The sequence below is a fragment of the Ochotona princeps genome, chromosome 1 (assembly GCF_030435755.1).
Source record: "Ochotona princeps isolate mOchPri1 chromosome 1, mOchPri1.hap1, whole genome shotgun sequence".
Classification (NCBI taxonomy): domain Eukaryota; kingdom Metazoa; phylum Chordata; class Mammalia; order Lagomorpha; family Ochotonidae; genus Ochotona; species Ochotona princeps.
Genome location: NC_080832.1, coordinates 126,600,383 through 126,620,896, shown reverse-complemented (window position 1 = coordinate 126,620,896; position 20,514 = coordinate 126,600,383). Strand labels below are relative to the sequence as shown.

Sequence of the window (20,514 nt, the reverse complement as noted above, 5' to 3'; positions counted from 1 at the left end):
CCAGAATAGTTTCTTGCATGTTCTAGCAAGCACAGGGCCCGGCACAGTCCATCACCCCGATCAGCTGGTGGTTGCAATTGCTGGGTTGGTTCTGTTTTCAGTCCCGAGTTGCACTGGAACCAATGGGTGCTGCAGTCCAGTCTGGTTCTGCCCAGCACGTACTCGGCCCTCACACTAACGAGTGGGAGCTGCAGCCTAGTTGGGGCGACCCACGATAACCCTCACCCAGCCCGCCCCTGGTTTGCCAGTATGTGTAGCAGAAGACCAGTCTGTCCCCCATCCCATTTGGCTCTGGCACTTGTCAATGGGTATTAAAGCTTAGTTCTATCTAACCAACTCAACCATCCAGCCCTCACGGGTGTTGTTGAGTGCCTCTCTATCTAGCCATCCCAGCCCCCGTCCTAGTTTTCATGCCCTCCCACGGGACTAGTGACCCAAGAAGGGGGAACCCACTTTTTCCCTCCCAGGTCTCTCTGTCCCGGTTTATGCACTCTTTAGGTGGTTCTGTGATTTGACTTAACAGAATTAGTCCCCAGTGCCAGCTTCTGCGGCTATGCCCAAACATCCCTCACCCACTCTAATTTATGCTTGCACCAGCAGGAATAATCAGCCCAGCTTGGCTTTTCCCTGATCTATTCCACATGCAGCGCACAGGTGTTGTAGCCTTGCATAGTCTAGTCTGTCTCTATCCCAGCCCACGCTCTCCATTGGGAGTAGCTGTCCGGCGAGGGAACCAGCCCCTTAATCCCCCTGCCAGTTCTGCCCCTCCCTTCTTTCCTGGATCTCACGTGTGCTGGTTGGGTGCTGCATTCATATCCAGTACAGGCAACCACGCCCTGGCATTCCATAATGTGTACTGGTTTTGTTGCGACCAAACCCGGCTCATCCCACACTCTGATCTGGTGATCGGATTTGCCAGTGGGTGATATGGACTGATTCAGCCTGGTCTGCTCCTGACCCATGCTGAATGTGTGCCAGTGGGAAACTTTCCATGGCCTATTCTGGACTGTTTCCTATCATGCTTCTTGCGCTTACCTGCAGGGACTGTGTCCTGCCAGAGGAGTTGCCCAGGCTCCTCCATCAGAACCCCTCCCAATGGCAGGTTTTGCGCATGCCAGGGGGTCCTTGAGCCAACCCAACTCAGTTCACCTCCTGTCCTAGCAGGGACAGTGGCTTTTCCTGGCTGGCTTTCACCCCATTCTGGTTCTTGTTGTTGGATGTTTCAGCCCGGCCATGGCTCGTCCATACCCACATACAGCTCACGCATGGCTCAGTAGGGGGTTGAGACCCAGCCTAGTCAGTCCCACATCTACTCTGGTTCTCCATGACACCAGATGGTGTTGGGGTCTGAACTGGCCTGGTGCATCCAATCCCAGCCCACGCTAGTGCCTCGGGTGACTGCAACTGTTTCCTAGATTGAACGCAGCTCCAATTCTAGCACATACGCCCCTTGGTGGGAACCTCAACCTAGTTAGGGTGTCCCGTTACCTCCCCGATTGGGCTTGTTCCTAGCTGTAAATCATGCACCTGCCCGTGATTGCTCTGAGGACCAGTAGGTGCAAGAGCCTAGCTCGGTATGACCTGTGTTCCATGCTGGTTTCTAGTTTTGCTTGTAAACAAAGGTTTGCTCAGTCCTGCCCAGTACATTACGTTCCATTACCAATTTACACATTTTGGAGCTACTATGCCCTGCTAGTCCGACCCCCAGATCTGGACGGCGTGTTCACCAGTGAGAGCTGTGACTCGCCAGGGGAGCTTCCCAAGTACCTCCAATTGATCCACTCCCAAACCCAGTTTACATACATGCCATTGGTTTTTAGGCCAGTGCCCGGTGTACTCTGGCCTCCCATTTGGCCTTGTATGAGCTGGTGAATGTTGCAGCCCGGCCCACCCCACAGCCTATTCAGGATGCACATTTGGGTGCTGCTGCCTTGCCCAGTCCAGTCTATGGTGGATCCCTTTACCTGTGATTGATGGCAGGCTCCTTGGTCACACCTAGCTTAGTCCATAACCACCTAAAATTTAGGTTTACCAGTGGGGCCAAACTTTCTACAGGGTGTGGCCCACACATCCTGCACAGAGTCCGCCCCAGGATAAGGTTCTAGAGTGCTAGTTAAAATTATGGACCTGCCTAATGTGACCAGTCTCCTGAACCAACATCATGTCAGGCAAAAAAATATCCTGCTAGACAATCTGGGGGTTATCTTCTGCATTATAGGTGTTCAAAGCTCAGCATTATTGAGTGATTAGAAGTTCTCCAAAAGAAGAGTTACTGGTGTTGGGAATCTTTAGGATTGACTCAGAACCCAGAAACAGTGGGGTCACCCTAGAGCTATCTAAGCAGCAATTCGGACATCCATTACCCCAGAGCTTCCCGGCCGGGTGGCCAGCAGGCAAAGCCTGGAACCACATGGTGCACTGGCCGCCCTGGATGAGGCCGAGGACTCGTTCACTGCCTTGCGGCAGTGTCTTTGGCGTGAGCCCCCAGCATTGGGTCCGACCCGGCAGGGGCACCCCCCACAGCCGCCACACTGTGAGGAGCGGCAGTTGCCCCCGAATCCCAAGGCCCGAACCCCTCCCAAACTCACCTAGCTGCCAGATATTAGCAGCTGGGTGGAGCTAGGAATTTTAAGCCAGTTCCCAAGTTCCCTCATGGCGCACTTACCCTGAGGAATGAGCTCTCTTGGGTCCTGGATGAGGCCGAGGACTCGTTCACTGCCTTGCGGCAGTGTCTTTGGCGTGAGCCCCCAGCATTGGGTCCGACCCGGCAGGGGCACCCCCCACAGCCGCCACACTGTGAGGAGCGGCAGTTGCCCCCGAATCCCAAGGCACGAACTGTCAGTCAATATTTTATACATAATAATTGGCTTTGATTATTGTTACTATTATTTATTTTTAGCTTTTATTATGATGATTTTTTAGCATATGGGTGACCTGAGTGTACTGCACTGGGGAATGGGGGATTAAGTTGCCCCTTATGAAGTCTGCATCTCACATTGGAAAGCTGGTTTGAGTCCTTGCTACTCTGCTTCCATCCAGCTCCCTGCTAATGTACGTGGGAGGCAGCAGACGATGACCCATGCTTGAATTCCTACGGGGGAGACTCAGCTGGAGCTCTTGGGTCTAAGCCTTGGCCTGCTTCAGCCCTGGCTGTTGTAGCCATTTGGAGAATAAATCAATGCATAGATTATCTGTCCTTCTCTCTTTAGCTCTTTCTAATAAATATTAGTCTTTTACTTTTGCTAGGATCTAACACTTGTACATTTCTATAGGCTGCAATATGATGTCTCAAGATGTAAACATAGTACCCATCAAAATAGAAAACCAGCAAAACAGGCTTTCCATTTTCTTATCAGATGCTTTTTTTACTGAATAGGCAGATAAGATTTATGGAGAGAAGGAGAGACAGAGAGAAAGATATTCTGTCCTCTGGTTCACTCCCAAAGCGGCCACTATGGCTAGAACTGACCTGATCCAAAACCAGGAGCCAGAAGCTTCTGCTAAGTCTCTTACACAGGTGCAGGGTACCAAAACTTTGGGCTGTCCCAGACTGTTTTCGCAGACTACAGGCAGGGAGATGGATGGGAAGAGAAGCAGCTGGAATACAAACTGGTACTCAGAGGATTCCAGTGTTAGCAAGGTGAGGATTTAACCATTGAACTATTGCGACAAGCCCTATCAGAAGTCTTAATATTAAAGCTCTTTTTTTTTTTTCAGAGTTTGTTTTTAAGAGAGAGAGCGGTATCCAATCTTCTGATTATCCCCCAAGTGCCTGCAGTGAATAAAGCTGTAGTGGGCCAGACCCAGCAGCAGCTGGGAACACAATTCAGGTCTCCTATACAGGAACAAGAAGCCTAATAACTTGAGCCAACACCTGTGCATTGGCTAGAAGCTGGAGTCAGGACCCAGAACCAGGAATTGAACCTGTGTACTGTAGTGTGGGAGACAGATGTGTTAACTGGTGCACTAAATGCCCTCTATCTCTTCCAGTTCTTTTCCAGTACAACATAGTACATTATTATGAGCCATAATTGTCCCCACTGTACTGTATTAGGACATATAAATTTGTTTTTTAAGCTATTTATTTAATTGAAATGTGGAGTGACAGAGAGACAGGGAGAGACGAAGATCTATTTGTTGGTTCATGTTCCAAATCTCCGCCATAGTCTGGATTGAATGTAGAGGCAGGACTGAAACCCAAGCATGTTGATAAGTGATGCTGGTGGCCCAAGTGGTGGTTTCACTCACTGTGCCGCAGTGCCTGCCCTTAGAACTCATTTCCTGTATCTTTCTCCCTACCCTTCCATCCTTCTCAAAGTCCAATACTAACTATCCTAAGTTTTTGGCTCCCATATAAGACACAACATGTGGTATTTGTCTTGGTGTCTGACTTAATTCACATAACATAATCATCTTCAGTTGCACCTTTTTTTTTTTTTAAAGATTTATTCATTTTTATTACAGCCAGATATACACAGAGGAGGAGAGACAGAGAGAAAGATCTTCCGTCCGATGATTCACTCCCCAAGTGAGCCACAACGGGCCGATGCGCGCCGATCCGATGCCGGGAACCAGGAACATCCTCCGGGTCTCCCACGCGGGTGCAGTGTCCCAATGCATTGGGCCGTCCTCAACTGCTTTCCCAGGCCACAAGCAGGGAGCTGGATGGGAAGTGGAGCTGCCGGGATTAGAACCGGCGCCCATATGGGATCCCGGGGCTTTCAAGGCGAGGACTTTAGCCGCTAGGCCACGCCGCCGGGCCCCAGTTGCAACTTTTTGAAAAAAATCAAATGGCTTGATTAAAGAAACTTAGCATGCCTAATCCATTTTTTTCTTATACTACTTTTTAGAGATTTATTTATTTTTTATTACAAAGTCAGATATACAGAGAGGAGGAGAGATAAAAAGGAAGATCCTTCTGTCCGATGATTCACTCCCCAAGTGAGCGCAACAGCTGGTGCTGTGCTGATCCAGAGCCAGGAGCCAGGAACTTCCTCCATGTCTCCCACATAGTTGCAGAATCTCAAAGCATTGGGCCGTCCTTGACTGCTTTCCCAGGCCACAAGCAGGGAGCTGGATGGGAAGTGGAGCTGCTGGGGTTAGAACTGGCACCCAATGGGATCCTGGTGCGTTCAAGGCGAGGACTTTAGCTGCTAGGCCATGCTGCCAGGCCCTGCTTTTCTTTTTTTTATTCCCAGCACCTAATAAGGGACCTGGCAATTATTATAAGAGCTTAGTAAATGTTTGTTGAATGAAACAACAGATTAAGAGCATTATATTACAGGAAGAAGCTCAGAAAAGGGTGTTTGACTATAAAGGGTTGGGCAGTTGCTTGGGAGTGACCCAAAAAAGACATAATATGAGTAACATTTTTATGGGATGAGATAGAAAAATTAGAGAAGAATGACCTTGGTCAGAGAAATAGGTGAATGAGAAGTTAGGGGATACCTAGAATCAGGGTCATAAGGTTAGATTTGAGATGCCAAGTGAAAAACAGTGAATCTGAAAAGGAAGGCAGATTATACACACATTTGAATTTTGTACCAAATGACGGGTCATTTGGGTTCTTGTTCAGAATCCGCTCTTTGAAACACCATCCAGTAGTATAAGTCAGGTGTGGGATTATATTTCATGAGCCCATTTAAGTAGGAGAGCTTAAATGTTTTTCCAAATTTTTACATAATCCTTATTTCAAAGTAAATGGGAGTGTACTGATTTTTCTTTGGAACAAATGTTTGCTGACACTTTAGACTGAGATCTTAACCATGTTAAGAGTACTCTTCCTGATTTAGAGGTAAAATATTAGAGTCTCGTTTTTAAACTCTGGGATAGTTACATATAGAATAACCTGTATCACGGACAACTTGAACAACAAGAACTATTTTCTTATTAAGAGCTATGTTTTCGGCCCGGCGGCGTGGCCTAGCGGCTAAAGTCCTCGCCTTGAATCCCCTGGGATCCCATATGGGCGCCGGTTCTAATCCCGGCAGCTCCACTTCCCATCCAGCTCCCTGCTTGTGGCCTGGGAAGGCAGTCGAGGACAGCCCAAAGCTTTGGGATCCTGCACCCATGGGGGAGACCCGGAAGAGGTTTCTGGTTCCCGGTTTCGGATCAGCGCAGCACCGGCCGTAGCGGCTCACTTGGGGAGTGAGTCATCGGACGGAAGATCTTTCTCTCTGTCTCTCCTCCTCCTCTCTCTGTATATCTGACTTTGTAATAAATAAATAAATCTTTGAAAAAAAGAGCTATGTTTTAATGAAAATTTCTTGCCATGGCAGTAAGCACTTAGAAGTGTGAAACTGAACGAGTTCATAAGTTAGTTAACTTAGATTATTATCTCTGGTAACCACTTCTGTGAAGATGAAAATACTCAGTCCCAAGGCCACACCTGGCACACGATGGTTATGTGGATGTAACGGTGCTTCCTCAAAGTTCTCAGAGCTGAGGGAGCATGCACTCTATTATCTGAAACTGCAGAAGGAATTGTGAGAAAACAGCACATTGCCTCCAAGTGTAACCTTATTGCAACATCTTTCTTAGGAGTCTGGGCTTTTTTTTGGTGATGTTAAACAAGACTGTCTCTCACAAGTGCTCCTTGTAGGAGTCTTAGATTGTCAAGACCAGTCTCAATTGAGAGCCAGCTCTTCAAGACTCAGTAGGACTAAACGTCTCATCAGCTGCTTGTATTTTAAATCGTTTTGGTTGCTTGCATGTTAAGGCTCCAGCCAATCAGGCTGTGGTCCTCTTGATGGGCATGGCAAATGCTTAACTCTTGTATTTGTGGGAGTTACTGCTGCTAGGGAGGAATCGAGAGGTCAAGTTAGAAACTGAAAAGGTAAACCAGGTTTTCTCAGACGTAATTCAGGAGGGTTGCATGCCTTAGGTTTGTTTTGATTAAATTCCAAGGTGATAAAATCATCTGGCTATTAAAGATAATTAATTGCCTTGTTTTCTATGGAGGTGATGATTCCAGATTTGCCAGATAGAGTGCATTTTGCAATGGAACGGTGAGGCTTGAGCAATGGTTATCGTGATTTAAACTTTAGGAGAGGAGGGCAGGTTCACTGGCAACAAGATATTTTGGTAAGTATTTCTTTAGAGAAATGCAACTGTCCAAACTGGAATAATTAGAAAATAGAATTATTAACCTCCGTGGGCAAAACAAAGTAAAACATTAATAGATGTAAAAAAGTAGAGACTTAACACATCACATTCCTTCACTGTAATCTCATGAAGTTAGAATTCAATACCAAACTTGTGACAAGTTAAAAACTACTTGGAAAAGTAACAATTTTGCAGATAAACCTTTGGTCAAACAGAAAAATCAAAGAGAAATGCTAAATTCTTTGGAGAACAGTAAGAAAGTATACCTTGTACTCAAATCTTTGAGACAGAGCATATATCCAAAACTGTACTCAGAAAAGACATTTTTGGCAGTAAGTGCTGCTGCTTCTTTAAAAAAAAAAGGATTTATTTTTATTTCAAAGGTAGATTTACAGAGGGAAGGGAGGGGCAGAAAGAAAAAGATTTTACATCTACTGTTCACTCCACAAATGGCCACAACAGCCAGAGCTGAACTGATCTGAAGCCAGGAGCAAGGAGCATCTACCAGGACTCTCACGTGGATGCAGGGACCCAAGGGCTTGAGCCATCCTCTGCTGCCTTCCCAGGGCATAAGAAGGGAGCTGGATGGGAAGTGGAGCTGGAACATGCACTGGTGCCCATAGCGGATACCAGCACTTGCAGGCAGAGAAGTAGCCTATTGAGCCATAGCACCAACTCCACTTTACTCTTCTGGAAGACCAAGAAAATACTCTCTGCCCTCAAATGGAAAACAGAGAAGCACATCCAACTTTGTCACTCACAAACTAGGAAGGAGAACCTGTGAGGCTAAAAGTTCAAATTAATGCAATAGATAAAAATATCAAAAGGCAATATAAGACAAAATAGAGAATATATATTAGTGTGTTAGCAGTGAAGAAACAAACAACCACAGATCAGGAAAGATACCAAGAGTTATAACAATTATGAAAAATGGAAGAATCTATGAAGAATAGATGTAAAACCTCATTGAAACAAATTTTGAAATTTGGAGGAAACAGGTAATTTATAAGCAAAATGGAAATAAATGATTCAAGTAGAAAATTCAACGAGATACATTATTATAGAAGTTCTACTTGGTACCTCTTTTCTTCTTGCTGCCTGTCTGCCTTGCTTCTAAGTTATTTTATTTTAAAAGTCAGAGTTATAGTGAGAGAGGAAAAGGGAGAGGGAGAGATGTTTCTCGTCTACTATTCATTTCCCTGGTGGCTGCCTGACTGAGGCTGGGCTGGGCCAGGATTAATCCAGGGGGAGCTTCACTCAGGTCTTCCAAATTGGGTAGCAGGGGCCCAAACATGTTCACCATCTTCCACTGCTTTTCACTGGGTACTAGCAGCGGTTGGATCGAAAGCAGAGCACTGGGGTGCCCCTATAGGATGCCAGTGTGTCAGCTTTGACTTTCTGCCCACTACCCACTACACCACAAAGCCAACCCTGGTACCTCTTGTTTTGTCCCATTTAATGTTTACTTTTTTTTTTTTCAAACTTCCTTTCACTTTTAAGGAAGTGGTACTATTTAACAATACCTTACCATTAGGTAACAATCTACCCAAATACCAGGTTTATTATGGTATTGTCTAGTGGTGTGTAAGCTGACATATTGTGAGGCGCGTACTTTACATGTGTTAAAATATGAGGTGATGAATATCATTTTACTTTTCCCCCAGTTCTCTTTTTCACAGTAGCTCACAATGCTTTGAATGATAAAATGGGCTGTGTTCCTACCCTCTTGGCTAAGGCCAGTGCCCTCCAGTGTGGATGATGGCAGAAACAGTTGAGGTTGTTATCCTGTTGGAAACCCGTTGTGCCAGTCAGTTGTGCCAGAGACCTGAAAGAAGCTAGCAGTTGCATGGTTGATTGTTATTGAGGTTGGATGAATGGGAAATCTGCTGCCAGTACAGGGCTTTGCCGCTTTTTTTTTTTTTTTTTTTTTTTTGGTATGGTGTAAATCTGTGCTTATTTGTACTTCATGTTGATTTATTTGTTTAATAACTTTTAGTGTGTAATTATTTTGGGGGGCAGAAAATGAGCTCAGAAAGTGAAAGGGTAATAACAAATTAAGTACCACATTTCTGTTTCTCAAGAAGTTGGTGATGAGTATTTTATTCACAGATTTATTAAAGTATTATCAATATCTACTTCAAAAGTTTGAAATTATCTTAAGAATAATTTGCCCAGGGGCTAAAGCTCAACCAGCTAATCCTCCACCTCCAAGCACTGGCATCCCATATGGGTGCTGGTTCATGTCTTGGCTGCTGTACTTACTTGACTCAGAAGTTGTTCCTGGCTCCTGCCTTCAAATTGGTTCAGCTTTGGTTGTTGTGGCCACTTGGGGAGTAAACCAGCGGATTGAAGATCTTTCTCTTCATAAGTTTGCCTTTCCAATAAAAATAAATAAAATCCTAAAAAAAAAAAAAAAAGAAATACCTTGGCCAAAGTCGGTGCTTTTACACATTCAGCTGCAGTAGATGTCTTTGCATCATGTTCTGTGAATGTGAGCATTCATTTAGATCAAATGCGTCTTGTAAATCTCGTGAACCTGTTTTCCATTTTAAGCTTTCTGATGAATGTAAGGAAGGTGAAGCAACGACTGTCAGTGTGTGGATTCTGTCAGCATAAAAGCACTTGCCACACAGTTCAGTTTTGCTAGTGTTAGGTCAATAGTACCAGATTCTTCTGATAGAAAAATCAGGAAACTCTATTACCTGAGTGTTTTACTTCCATCTGATTGATGGAATGAAAGTAAAACTTGCAGAAAAAAAATTTCATGTTCTGTGCTTTCTATTGCAAATTTGGTTTAAAATTTTTTATGCTCAAGGGTAAAATTGATGTTTCTGTTGTGATAAAAGGTGTAAAGCAGAAATTACAATAAAATTTGCATAGCAAGCATTTTACCATTTTGAGTTTTTAGTAGATTTATGTTTGTGTCATCATCGCTACCATCTCATTTGAGAATACTTCTGTCAGCTCAGAAAATTCTAGAAACCACTTGCAGTCAATCCTGATTTTCACATCTAGCCCTAGGTAACCACTGACAGTTATTTCTCAGTGAAAGTGCAAGCAAAGGTATTGGTGGGCATAATGTCAGAAATAAACATGTATTGTAAGTAATATGTTAGTACTGTATTACTAGGTACTTTATTGCTCAAGAACACATGGATATATGCTTATATGTAATTATTAGCAAGAAAATCCATGAAGCTGACCTTTGCACGTGTAACTTACTGTTTCTTTTAAGCAAATACAATAGAAATAGTCAACATTTATCAACATTTTTCTATTTACTCTGAGTGGTTGAACCACAGAAGTTTTGCAGTGAAGTTAATATTGAATGTTAAAATCCTCCAACATGGCAGGATAAATGTTTTTCTCTTTGCATACCATTACCAATTATATTTGAAAGCTGTTTTGAGTCTTTGTAGATTGATACTCACTGATATTACTAACTTTTTTTTTTTCCCTTGAAAAGGAACCCTCTAAATTTTGGTTGTATTTTGTTTGAAGTAAGTTGGAAATCTAGTCAAGATAAACAGGCAGAATACTCAATTTTTGAAGATTTATGTATTGCAGTCACAGAAAACAAAGTTTGCAACCAAAGCAGCAGGATTTATTCTTTTTTAAAAAAGATTTATTTATTTTTATTACAAAGTCAGATATACAGAGAGGAGGAGAGACAGAGAGGAAGATCTTCTGTCCGATGATTCAGTCCCCAAGTGAGCCGCAAAGGCCGGTGCTGTGTGGATCCGAAGCCGGGAACCAGGAACCTCTTCCAGGTCTCCCACGCGGGTGCAGGGTCCCAAAGCCTTGGGCTGTCCTTGACTGCTTTCCAGGCCACAAGTAGGGAGCTGGATGGGAAGTGGAGCTGCTGGGATTAGAACCGGCGCCCATATGGGATCCCGGTGCGTTCAAGGTGAAGACCTTAGCCGCTAGGCCATGCCACCGGGCCCTGGGGCATCTTTTTTTTTAAAAAAAAATATTTATTTATTTGAAAAATCAGAATGCAAAAAAAGAGAGGAAGACAAATAGGGAGAGAGAGAGAGAGAGAGAGAGAGAGAGAGAGAGAGAGAAGAAAGGGAGAGAGAGAGAGATCTTCATCCTCTGATTCACTCCCCAAAATGGCTGCAGCCATAGGGTTGGGCCAGGCTGAAACCAGGACCAGGTGCTTCATCTGGGTCTCTCACATTAGTGCAGGAGCCCAAGGACTTGGACCATCCGCTGCTTCTTTCCCAAGTGCGTTAACAAGAGCTGGATCAGAAATGGAGCATCTGGGACTTTAACTTGCACCTGTATGGTATGCTGGTGTCACAGGCCATAGCTTAACTTGCTATGCCACATGCTTGACCCATTATCTTTTTAAACACGGGAATTCAAAATAAGGGGAATTTTAGATGACTATTTCAAGTTATCAAAATTCATTGAAATAGTAAAGTGAGAGTCCTAAACACAGTTTATCATATGAGTTTTGTTTTTTGGTGTGTGTATGTGTGTGTAAATTTTCCCATAGGTATTACAAGCAAAATAGTGCTATTTTAAAAAATATTTTGGCTTAAGTATTTCAGCATTTCAATATAAAAGTTGGACAATTAGAAATACCCACCATTTAGCCTGCTCGCTACCTCCCTGGTTTGGATACTGCATCTCACATTGAAGTTTCTGTGTTCAATCCCCAACTCTGACCTCTGCACAAGCTCATGTTGGAAGGATCGTGCAGCTGAGGTCTTGGCCTGTGTAGTTTCTGGCTCCCAACTTGAGCCTCTGCCCAGCCCTGGCAGTACTGGAAATTTGGGATGACCCAGTAAAGGAAAATGCTCTCTCTGTTTCCCTGTGTGTCTCTTTGCCTCTCAGAAAATCGAATTTATAATTATTTTCGTTATAAACAGAATCTCTTACTTTGTTTTTATAAAATAAAACATAAAAAGATAAATATCTTGTGGTCATATCAATGATTACTGAAAAGTCATTTGATGAATCTCAGTATTGTTCTTATTAAGATTTTTGAGGAGTAGCAGGAAGATTAAATGTCATAAAGAGTACTTATTAAAAACTAAATATAAACTTTATTGTAAATGATGAAATAGGGGCAGTATGGTGGCACCAGTATCCCATAAGTGGTTCAGTTCTAGTCCCAGCTGCTCCACTTTCAGTTCAGCTCCTTGCTTATAGCCTGGAAAAGCAGTATAGAAAGACCCATGTACTTGCCTAGGGGACTTGTAAGAAACTCCTGGCTCCTGGCTTTGAATTGGCTCAGCTGTGGCAGCTGTGGTCATTTGGGGATGAACTAGTGAATGGAAGACCTCTGTCTTTCTGTCTTCCATTTATTTTTTTCTCTGCGAAGTCTGTCTTTTTTTTTTTTTTTTAAAGATTTATTATTATTGGAAAGCCGGATATACAGAGAGGAGGAGAGACAGAGAGGAAGATCTTCCGTCCGATGATTCACTCCCCAAGTGAGCCGCAAAGGCCGGTGCTGTGCTGATCCGAAACCGGGAACCAGGAACCTCTTCCGGGTCTCCCACGCAGGTGCAGGGTCCCAATGCATTGGGCCGTCCTCGACTGCTTTCCCAGGCCACAAGCAGGGAGCTGGATGGGAAGTGGAGCTGCCGGGATTAGAACCGGCGCCCATATGGGATCCTGGGGCGTTCAAGGCGAGGACTTTAGCTGCTAGGCCATGCCACCGGGCCCTGAAGTCTGTCTTTTAAATATTAAAACAAAAAACAAAACAAACAAACAAAAAACACTAAAGGGTAAAATAATACAATGAATGAAATAAGAATGTCAGCCGAGTGTTATTGGCCGACAACAGCAATGTTGTTCATTTTAGTTTATTATCCACTATTATCACTATTTGCTAGCAGATGCAGTAAGACAAGAAGCTATTCTGTTGCTGTAGTTTTTGGGAGACATTAAAAGCATCTTTTCTTGGTTGCTGACTTGGATTGTGTGCATGTGCTCAAACATGTGACTAAATCTTTAAGTAGCCATCTTCCAGTAAAATGAATAAAATATTTGAAGGGATACCTGGATGCGAGATAGATGTAAAAATTAATCTTTTCTCTATTTTTCCAAGCAACATTAAGACATGGGAAGAAATTTTCCCTTAAATAAAAAGTATATAAATTATATACATTTCTTTTAGTTCATAGCTAGGATAGCTACTTGTATTTTCAAAAATTATCTCCAGTGAGTGTAAAGCTTCATACTGATAAATAAGTACCCTGTCATAGCCAAAAAAACATGAAAAGTCTGAAAAAAACACTGTACTGCCAGTATAATAGGGATAGATATGACCTAACAATAAACAAAGATATATTGGATCAGAATAGATTTAAAAATAAATATTTCAGAATGATTAATTCAGAATACAGGCAACTGAATTTTTGATGCCTGTTGTAGTCCAGTTTAGTGGAAAAGTCATGGATTAGGGAAAAATTATACTAGCATAAATGATTCTTTGTTTATAATGGAACTAATTATAAATTCAGTGAAGATAATTTCTTGATAGACTAGAGACAAAATAAAAAAAATTGAATATCTCAGAAGGAAATCTAGGAAAGCAGATAAAAATCTACTGCCTAGAAAACTTTCTTAAGACTAGAAAACCTCAGAAATGATATAAGGTAAGAGCGACTTAGTGGAACATCATGCAATCAAAACCGTTGTAAGGAAATTGCAACATAAAAGTAATCAGTAGACAGCAGCCATGTCTAGGAAAAGTATTTGTGAAATATCAAAGAAGCCTTAATAACTACGATTTACAAAGATTCCTTCGGAATTGACAGGGAAAGTTCCAGCTGTTCCAAAGCTCAACAGGCAAAGAATGTGAATAGGTGATTCACAGTGTCGAAATGGACTGTGTGTGTATGAACGTGACCATGTGCAAGTGTGATGAATTGAGCACGGAGGAAACTATGGAAGATTCCATGTAAATGGGGAGTGATGGGCTGATGTGAGGAGAAATAAGAGAATACTGTGAGGTTTGCTTGTAGACTTTTGCAGCACATGGATCTGCAGGTGGTTATTCCAGTAGTTCTGGAAGTTCAAGGAATAAAGAACTGGCTTAGAGGAGGCAGGGACGGTGTAGGCCTATGGGTAGAGACCTGAGCCGTCACTGATTTCCTTCATCGCAGGTCCTGGGAGGCAGTTACTTGTAGCTGGTGACAGAGCGCCTTTCCTGAGGCCGAGAGCAGTTCTGTTGGTCAGGTATAACATAACTTCATATTTTATGGATCGTGAGGCCCTTGGAAAAAGGTGTCTTGACACCACAGCTTTACTGTTTTCTTATTTGAACCAGTTATCCTGTATTTAATGCTGAGATCATGCCTATCCAGGGGAGGGGCCCAGGTTGGGAAGGCTAGCTGATTAGAAGGCTTTCTCCGGCTCCGCACGATGACATAGTGGTTAAAGTCCTCACCTTGAGCACGCCAGGGTCCCATATGGGTGCCGGTTCTAATCCCAGCGACCCCGCTTCTCATCCAGCTCCTGGGAAAGCAGTCAAGAATGGTCCAAATCCTTGAGACCCTGCACCCATGTGGGAGACCTGGAGGAATGTTCCAGGCTCCTGGTTTCGGATTGGTGCAGCACTGGCCATTGTGCTCACTTGGGGAGTGAATCATCGAACAGAGGAGCTTCCTCTCAGTCTCTGTCTCTCCTCCTCTCTGTATATTCATCTTTCTAATAAAAATAAAGATTTTTTTTTTAAGAAGGATCTCTTGGCCCGGTGCTTTGGCCTAGCAGATAAAGTCCTTGCACATGCTGGGATCCCATATGGATGCTGGTTTGTGTCATGGTGGCTCTGCTTCCCATCTAACTCCCTGCTTGTGGCCTGGGAAAGCTGTGGAGGACGGCCCAAAGCCTTGGAACCCTGCATCCACATAAATGTTCCCTCTCTCTCAGATTCCATCCTGTGGGATGTACAGACATTGTGACACTAGCCAAGTCCCAAGGGGCTCCCCCTGTCGGTCACCATGTGACACAAGCTGTCGGGAACAGGTGTTGAACAGTAGCTAATGCTCCTGAGACAAATTCTAAGGAAGACGTGGCCGACTTGAAGTTCCTGGTGGTGAAGGTGCGAGGCAACTAGACCTTGCCGGTGCAAGGGACTCCCTTCCTCTCAAGGCATCTGTGTTCCTGCACCCCACAGGTCTCTGTTGTCAGAGTCTTCATCCATGCTTTGGTTTTTGTTTCTTTGATCCTTTGCAGATGCAGTATCTGTGAGCTCCATCTGGCTCCTGGTTTCACTGGGGACTTGGTGATTCACTGTTTTTCAGGAAGAGGGAAGAGATTGTGGCAGAGGAGGAGGCAGGAAAGGAAGGGTGTCGTCCATGTATGCTGTAGAGGAAATCCAAGCTTTTAGGTTACCTTTCAAAATCAAGTTTCTTTGGGAATTAACATCTGTACTGTTCCTGTCTATGCATAATGTGATGCCTGTAAAACCGGAGTGTTTTTTTTTTTAAATTAAGGTTTACTTTGTTTGAAAGAATTGTAGAGAAAGTGGGAGAAAGAGAGAGGGCAGGGTAGGGTGGTTGCGGGTGGAGAGTCAATCTTCCATCTGCTGATTCATTCCCCAAATCACTGCAGTGGCCAGACTGAGCAGGCCAAAGCCAGAAGCCAGAAGCTTCTTGAGGGTCTTCCATGTGGGTACAGGGGCTCAAGCCCTCGGGCCATCTGCTGCTGCTTTTCCAGGCACATTAGCAGGGAGCTGAATCCGAAGTGGAGCAGCTGAGACAAGAACTCCAGTTCCTGGGATGCCTATCTTGGATGCCAGCACCACGGTCTCACAGTGCTGGCCCCTAGGGCAGATGTCTTAATTTCAAGAGTGACATGCCACATCTATTAAGAAATGTTGATATTTAATCCAGTGGAATCGTGTGCAGCTGTGTTGGGTATGGACGCACAGGACTGAATGTTGCATTTCCTATAAGCCAGTTGGATGTTGGTTGTTATGACAACCCTGGGAGCATTAGGGATTTTGTTTTTTTAATTCGTTGATTGACTTATGCAGTAATTTGCAGGAGTTTTTAATATTATAAGGATTAATAGAAACCCTGCAAATACAAGGATTCCCATGAAGAATCTTAAAAGGGGATGATGTAGAGTCATTTTGTGTCTGGGAAGAGTGAGGTGCTGAGCTCCGTTTTCTCACGGACCCTGCCTGCTGCACCCCCCGCACCCCGGTCTCCTAGCACTATCCTGTGGGGTGGGGGGTGATAGAACTTCAGAGACCCGAGCCCTCAGGAGCCCTACTTTTGGGCTCGTTCCTCCCTGCCCCATCACTTGGGCTTTTGTATGGCTTAATAACAATAATAGTTTAAAGCTCTTCTAACCTGGTGTTGAGGTGCTTCTTGTCGGTGTGAAGTAGATGCGAAACCAGCACATCTTTGGCTTTGGCAAACTGTTGGTGTCAAGTCTGACACACTGGAAGATGACTTTGTAATCACATTTTGACTTGTCATGCAATTTGGTGTCTCTTTTTTGCCATGCCACCCCAAATGTATTTTTTTGGCTCAATTTCTATCATATTGTTTTCTAATAGTCTTTACTTTGAATGTGTACAGCGCCCTGAATAAATGTCAAAAGGGTGAGTAAAAGGAACCTCATTAGATGTCACAAAAGATGCCAACGAAATTTGTAGCTGTGTGGAAATGAGAACCTCATGACCTTTGTCTTACTTCTTTCCCTGTACAGGAAGAATTGCACTATTTGTAGAAGTTGGTTTCCCAATAATTGTGTTTTAATCTGTGGTTTGTTAACTGAACCGCCATTTAAAAAGGTGTATTTTTTTTTTTTTTTACTCACATGATGTACTTAAGATGTCAACTCCAAGATAGGTGTTACTAACTCATATACTAGGGTAGAACAGATGAGTCAGCTCAAGGATGAATCTTGACTTCTTTATATTAATTAAAGAGAATAGTCTTCTGCAAAAGAAATCTTATTGATTCATATATTATGTAGGACTCTAATGATTTTAATAATATGTACCTATGGCATATTGCATATGGGCAGTATGATATATTGTTATCTGAATGTCTTACACATAGATAGAATCTTGTTGTTTGATATTTTCATTTCACAGAGGAACCCTTAAATGTTCCTTGGGTTGATTTTGCTTTTGCTTGCATTTGAGTTTAAGTAGATTAAAGGTTAATGGAGTTTTGATTGCTTAATATTTAGTGTTAAGACTTTGTACGGCTTGTCTTCAGGAAGGCCTGTCATTCAGATCAGGAAATGATTTTCTATTATGATGAAGGCCAACATGATTGCGATCTCTGGTCAACAATTTGTAATTACTATGTCCTTGCTCAGAAAGATGAAAAATATATATTTTTTTGATCGTGGTGTCTGGATTTTACTTCACAGTCTGAGATACCGAATGCTGTATTTATTTATTTATGCAGCTTAAAAGAAGCAATTTTTTGTTAGGTTTGTTGTAGGACTTCTCTCTTACTACCCTTTAAATAGTGTTGTTCCTTTGGATTCGCTTTCCAGAACCTTCCTGTTCTACTCCTTTTCCCTTCATTTTTTAATCGCGAACCATTGACAGAGTCCCCACTGTGTGTCGAGCGAGGGCCACAGTGTACAGTTGGGCAGATTGTACACTGCACAGTTCAGCAAGGTGGCATTGACTGCCCTACTTTCCTTTTTTTTTTTTTTTTTCTTTTTAGGATTGATTTTATTCGTGTTTGAAAGGCAGTTACAAAGAGAAGGAGGCCCAGAGACAGACAGAGAGATCTTACAACTGCTGTTTCTTTCCCCAAATGGCTGCAACAGCCAGAGCTGAGCCAATCTGAAGTCAGAAGCCAGACCCCAGGAGTTTCCTCTGGGTCTCCCATGTGGCTGTAGAGTCCCAAGAACCTGAACTATCTTCTGCTGCTTTCCCAGACCTTACGAAAAGGAGCTGGATGGGAAGTATTGCAGCCGGGATACAAACTGGCACCCATATGGGATGCCGGTGCTGCAGCTGGAGGCTTAGCCTACCACACTATAGTGCTGGCCCCTACTGTCCCACTTTTAAGACCTATATAGTACAGGTATTTCTGTAAATCATGCACAGTACTGGCTACTGTATAAACTTCCAACGTTTGCTTCTGACAACCTAAGAGATGCATGTCATTACTCCCACCTTTAAAATATATCTATTTAATCTGTCTGAAAGGCAGAATGACAGAGAAGGATAAAGAGCTTAAAAAAAAGAAAAGGTCTGTTGCTTGGTTCTCTCCCCAAATGGCCACAACAGTTGGGTTTGGGCCAGGATGAAGCCAGGAGCCTGGAACTCCAGCCGGTTCTTCCGTGTATATAGAAGGGACCTAAGTACTTGGGCCATTCTCTGTGGCCTTCCCAGTGCCTTAGCAGTGAGCTGGATTAGAAGTGAAGCAGCCAGGACTTAACCTGGTGCTCTGCCTTGTTTTTCCCATTTTGTGGATGAGAACGTTGAGTTTTAGTGAAGTAACTTGCTTAAGCTTGTGTAACAATGAATGGAGGGTAGAATTTGTCTTGGTCTGAAGCTCTGGGCTTCTCTCCTCCACATGGATACCATGTAAATGATAGCAATTCCCAAATGGCCAGCATGTCATGTCTCCTCTCTCTCTCTCTGTTTACAGCCCATGAAGCAGGTTTTCCATTCTGCCCTCCCGATGGCCCTCTAATTCTGCAGGATTTACGTGAAATCACCATCGTATTCCTTGCCTCAGTCTCCTTTATTTTCACTCTTAGAGTGCCATGGGCCTGGGCTGTTCTTTCTCTGTCGTTCCTTCTAATTAGATACCATGCCCCGTAAGTTCTGTTTCTGAAATCTCTTTTCAATTGTTCATTTCCAATAATTTTTAAAAGTTTTTTCTAGTTTAGTTATGTTACTTTTTTCTCGGACTGGGCTGTGCTGAAGTCAGGAACCTGTAACTCAGTTCAGCTCTCCTCTATGGGTGATGAGGACCTGGCTTCTGGAGCCATTGCCAGCTGCCTCCCGGGGAGGCACATTAGCAGGAAGCTGGAAATGGAAATAGAACCAGAACCCAAACCACAGCAACCTGGTATTGGATGTGGGCACCCCAACTAGGCCAGATCCCGCCCCTGTTGTTTTTCATTTTAACTTTTTCTGCCTTTTCCCCCCCTGTCCCATTCATGACTGATTTGGGTCAAGCCCTCATTGTTTTAGTCTAGACCTATCTGCTCACCTCAACTCTTGTTGTTTGTCTTGGCACCCATCTTTCTGCCTATTCAGCCTTTCCTACGTTCCCACTCATCTCCCTGAAGGTTCAGCTTCATCTTTCCATCCCAAGGAAGCCATCTCCAGATCCTGTGAGTCCCTTGCCTTGAATTGCCCTGTGCTCCCATGGCACATCATGCCTCAGCCTCTCTGGTTAGTCCTCATGGTGCCCTGCTCATCACTGTGTGTACTTGACACCTGCCCTGGACTCCAGGATCCTTGAGGACAGCGGTTGCGTTTACCCTACCTGCATCTTATTCATGTGCAGCTCTCGTGGAAGAGCAATGAACGCTCGAATAGATTGAATGTTTATTCACCCCATGCATGGGCTCTTTAGACAGATTTGAAAGTCTATTCTGTAACTCTGTAACATCCCCTGTGCTTATGTAGTCTCATTAAATTTTGCCTGTGGCTTTTATATATTTGCATGGTTGGGAATATTATCTGAGTACAGAAAATATCCTTGACAACACGCAGTGTAGTTGTTGCTTAACTTGTGTTTCCATTCACGTCGGCAGCAGCTTTGCCCCCATCCCTGCTGACGAGAGATTATCACTTCATTGCGTGGTGATTTCAAAAGCGAACTCTGTGTTGAACTTTGGTTTAAAGCTCTGCAGATTTGCATCCCCACTAATGAATAAACTAACTTCCAAGTTGCTTTGTTTATCTTTCCTGGTTCCTGTAAGAAAATTCCTTGAGATAGAAGTTAAAGTCATGTGGGAGTGGCTTTCTTTAACATGCACCTTTCTCATGGAACAATGGTAGGCCTTGTTGCAGCTTTGCCCCCGTCCGGTTTCGGTCAGCCCCGCCGGTCAGCCCCGTAAGTCACCCCCTGAATCACCGTGGACATCAACCTTACCTTAAAAATGAGGTATGTGAGCTTTAAAAGCTAGAAGGACTTTTCAGGCTCCAGTATGCTTTGATGTCACTCCTTTGAGTCTCAATTGTGTGTTCCTGCAGGCTTATCTCCTCCGCCAGCGCTGGCATCACACACTTGGATACACTCTGTTCTCTCGCCCTTGGCTGTGACCTAGAGGTTTGCCTCAACAAAAGCTGAGAAGTATTTTGCTTGTCCTTTGGAACGGTGCCTGCTACTCTTGGTGGGCTGGCAGGCACAGGTCTCTTCCACAAAGGACTTTGAGAAGCAGCGCTGGGAAGTCAGAGTAGACACAGAGCCTTCGCTCAGCGTGCGGGCAGTTGACATTGCAACGCTG

At 43.8% G+C, this 20,514-nt stretch overlaps 1 protein-coding gene across 5 annotated transcripts in view; it reads left to right on the top strand.

Moving 5' to 3' along the window:
* RNF144B (ring finger protein 144B) overlaps positions 1-20,514 on the top strand; it is a 180,572-nt gene that overhangs the window by 78,252 nt on the left and 81,806 nt on the right. The window lies entirely within an intron of this gene.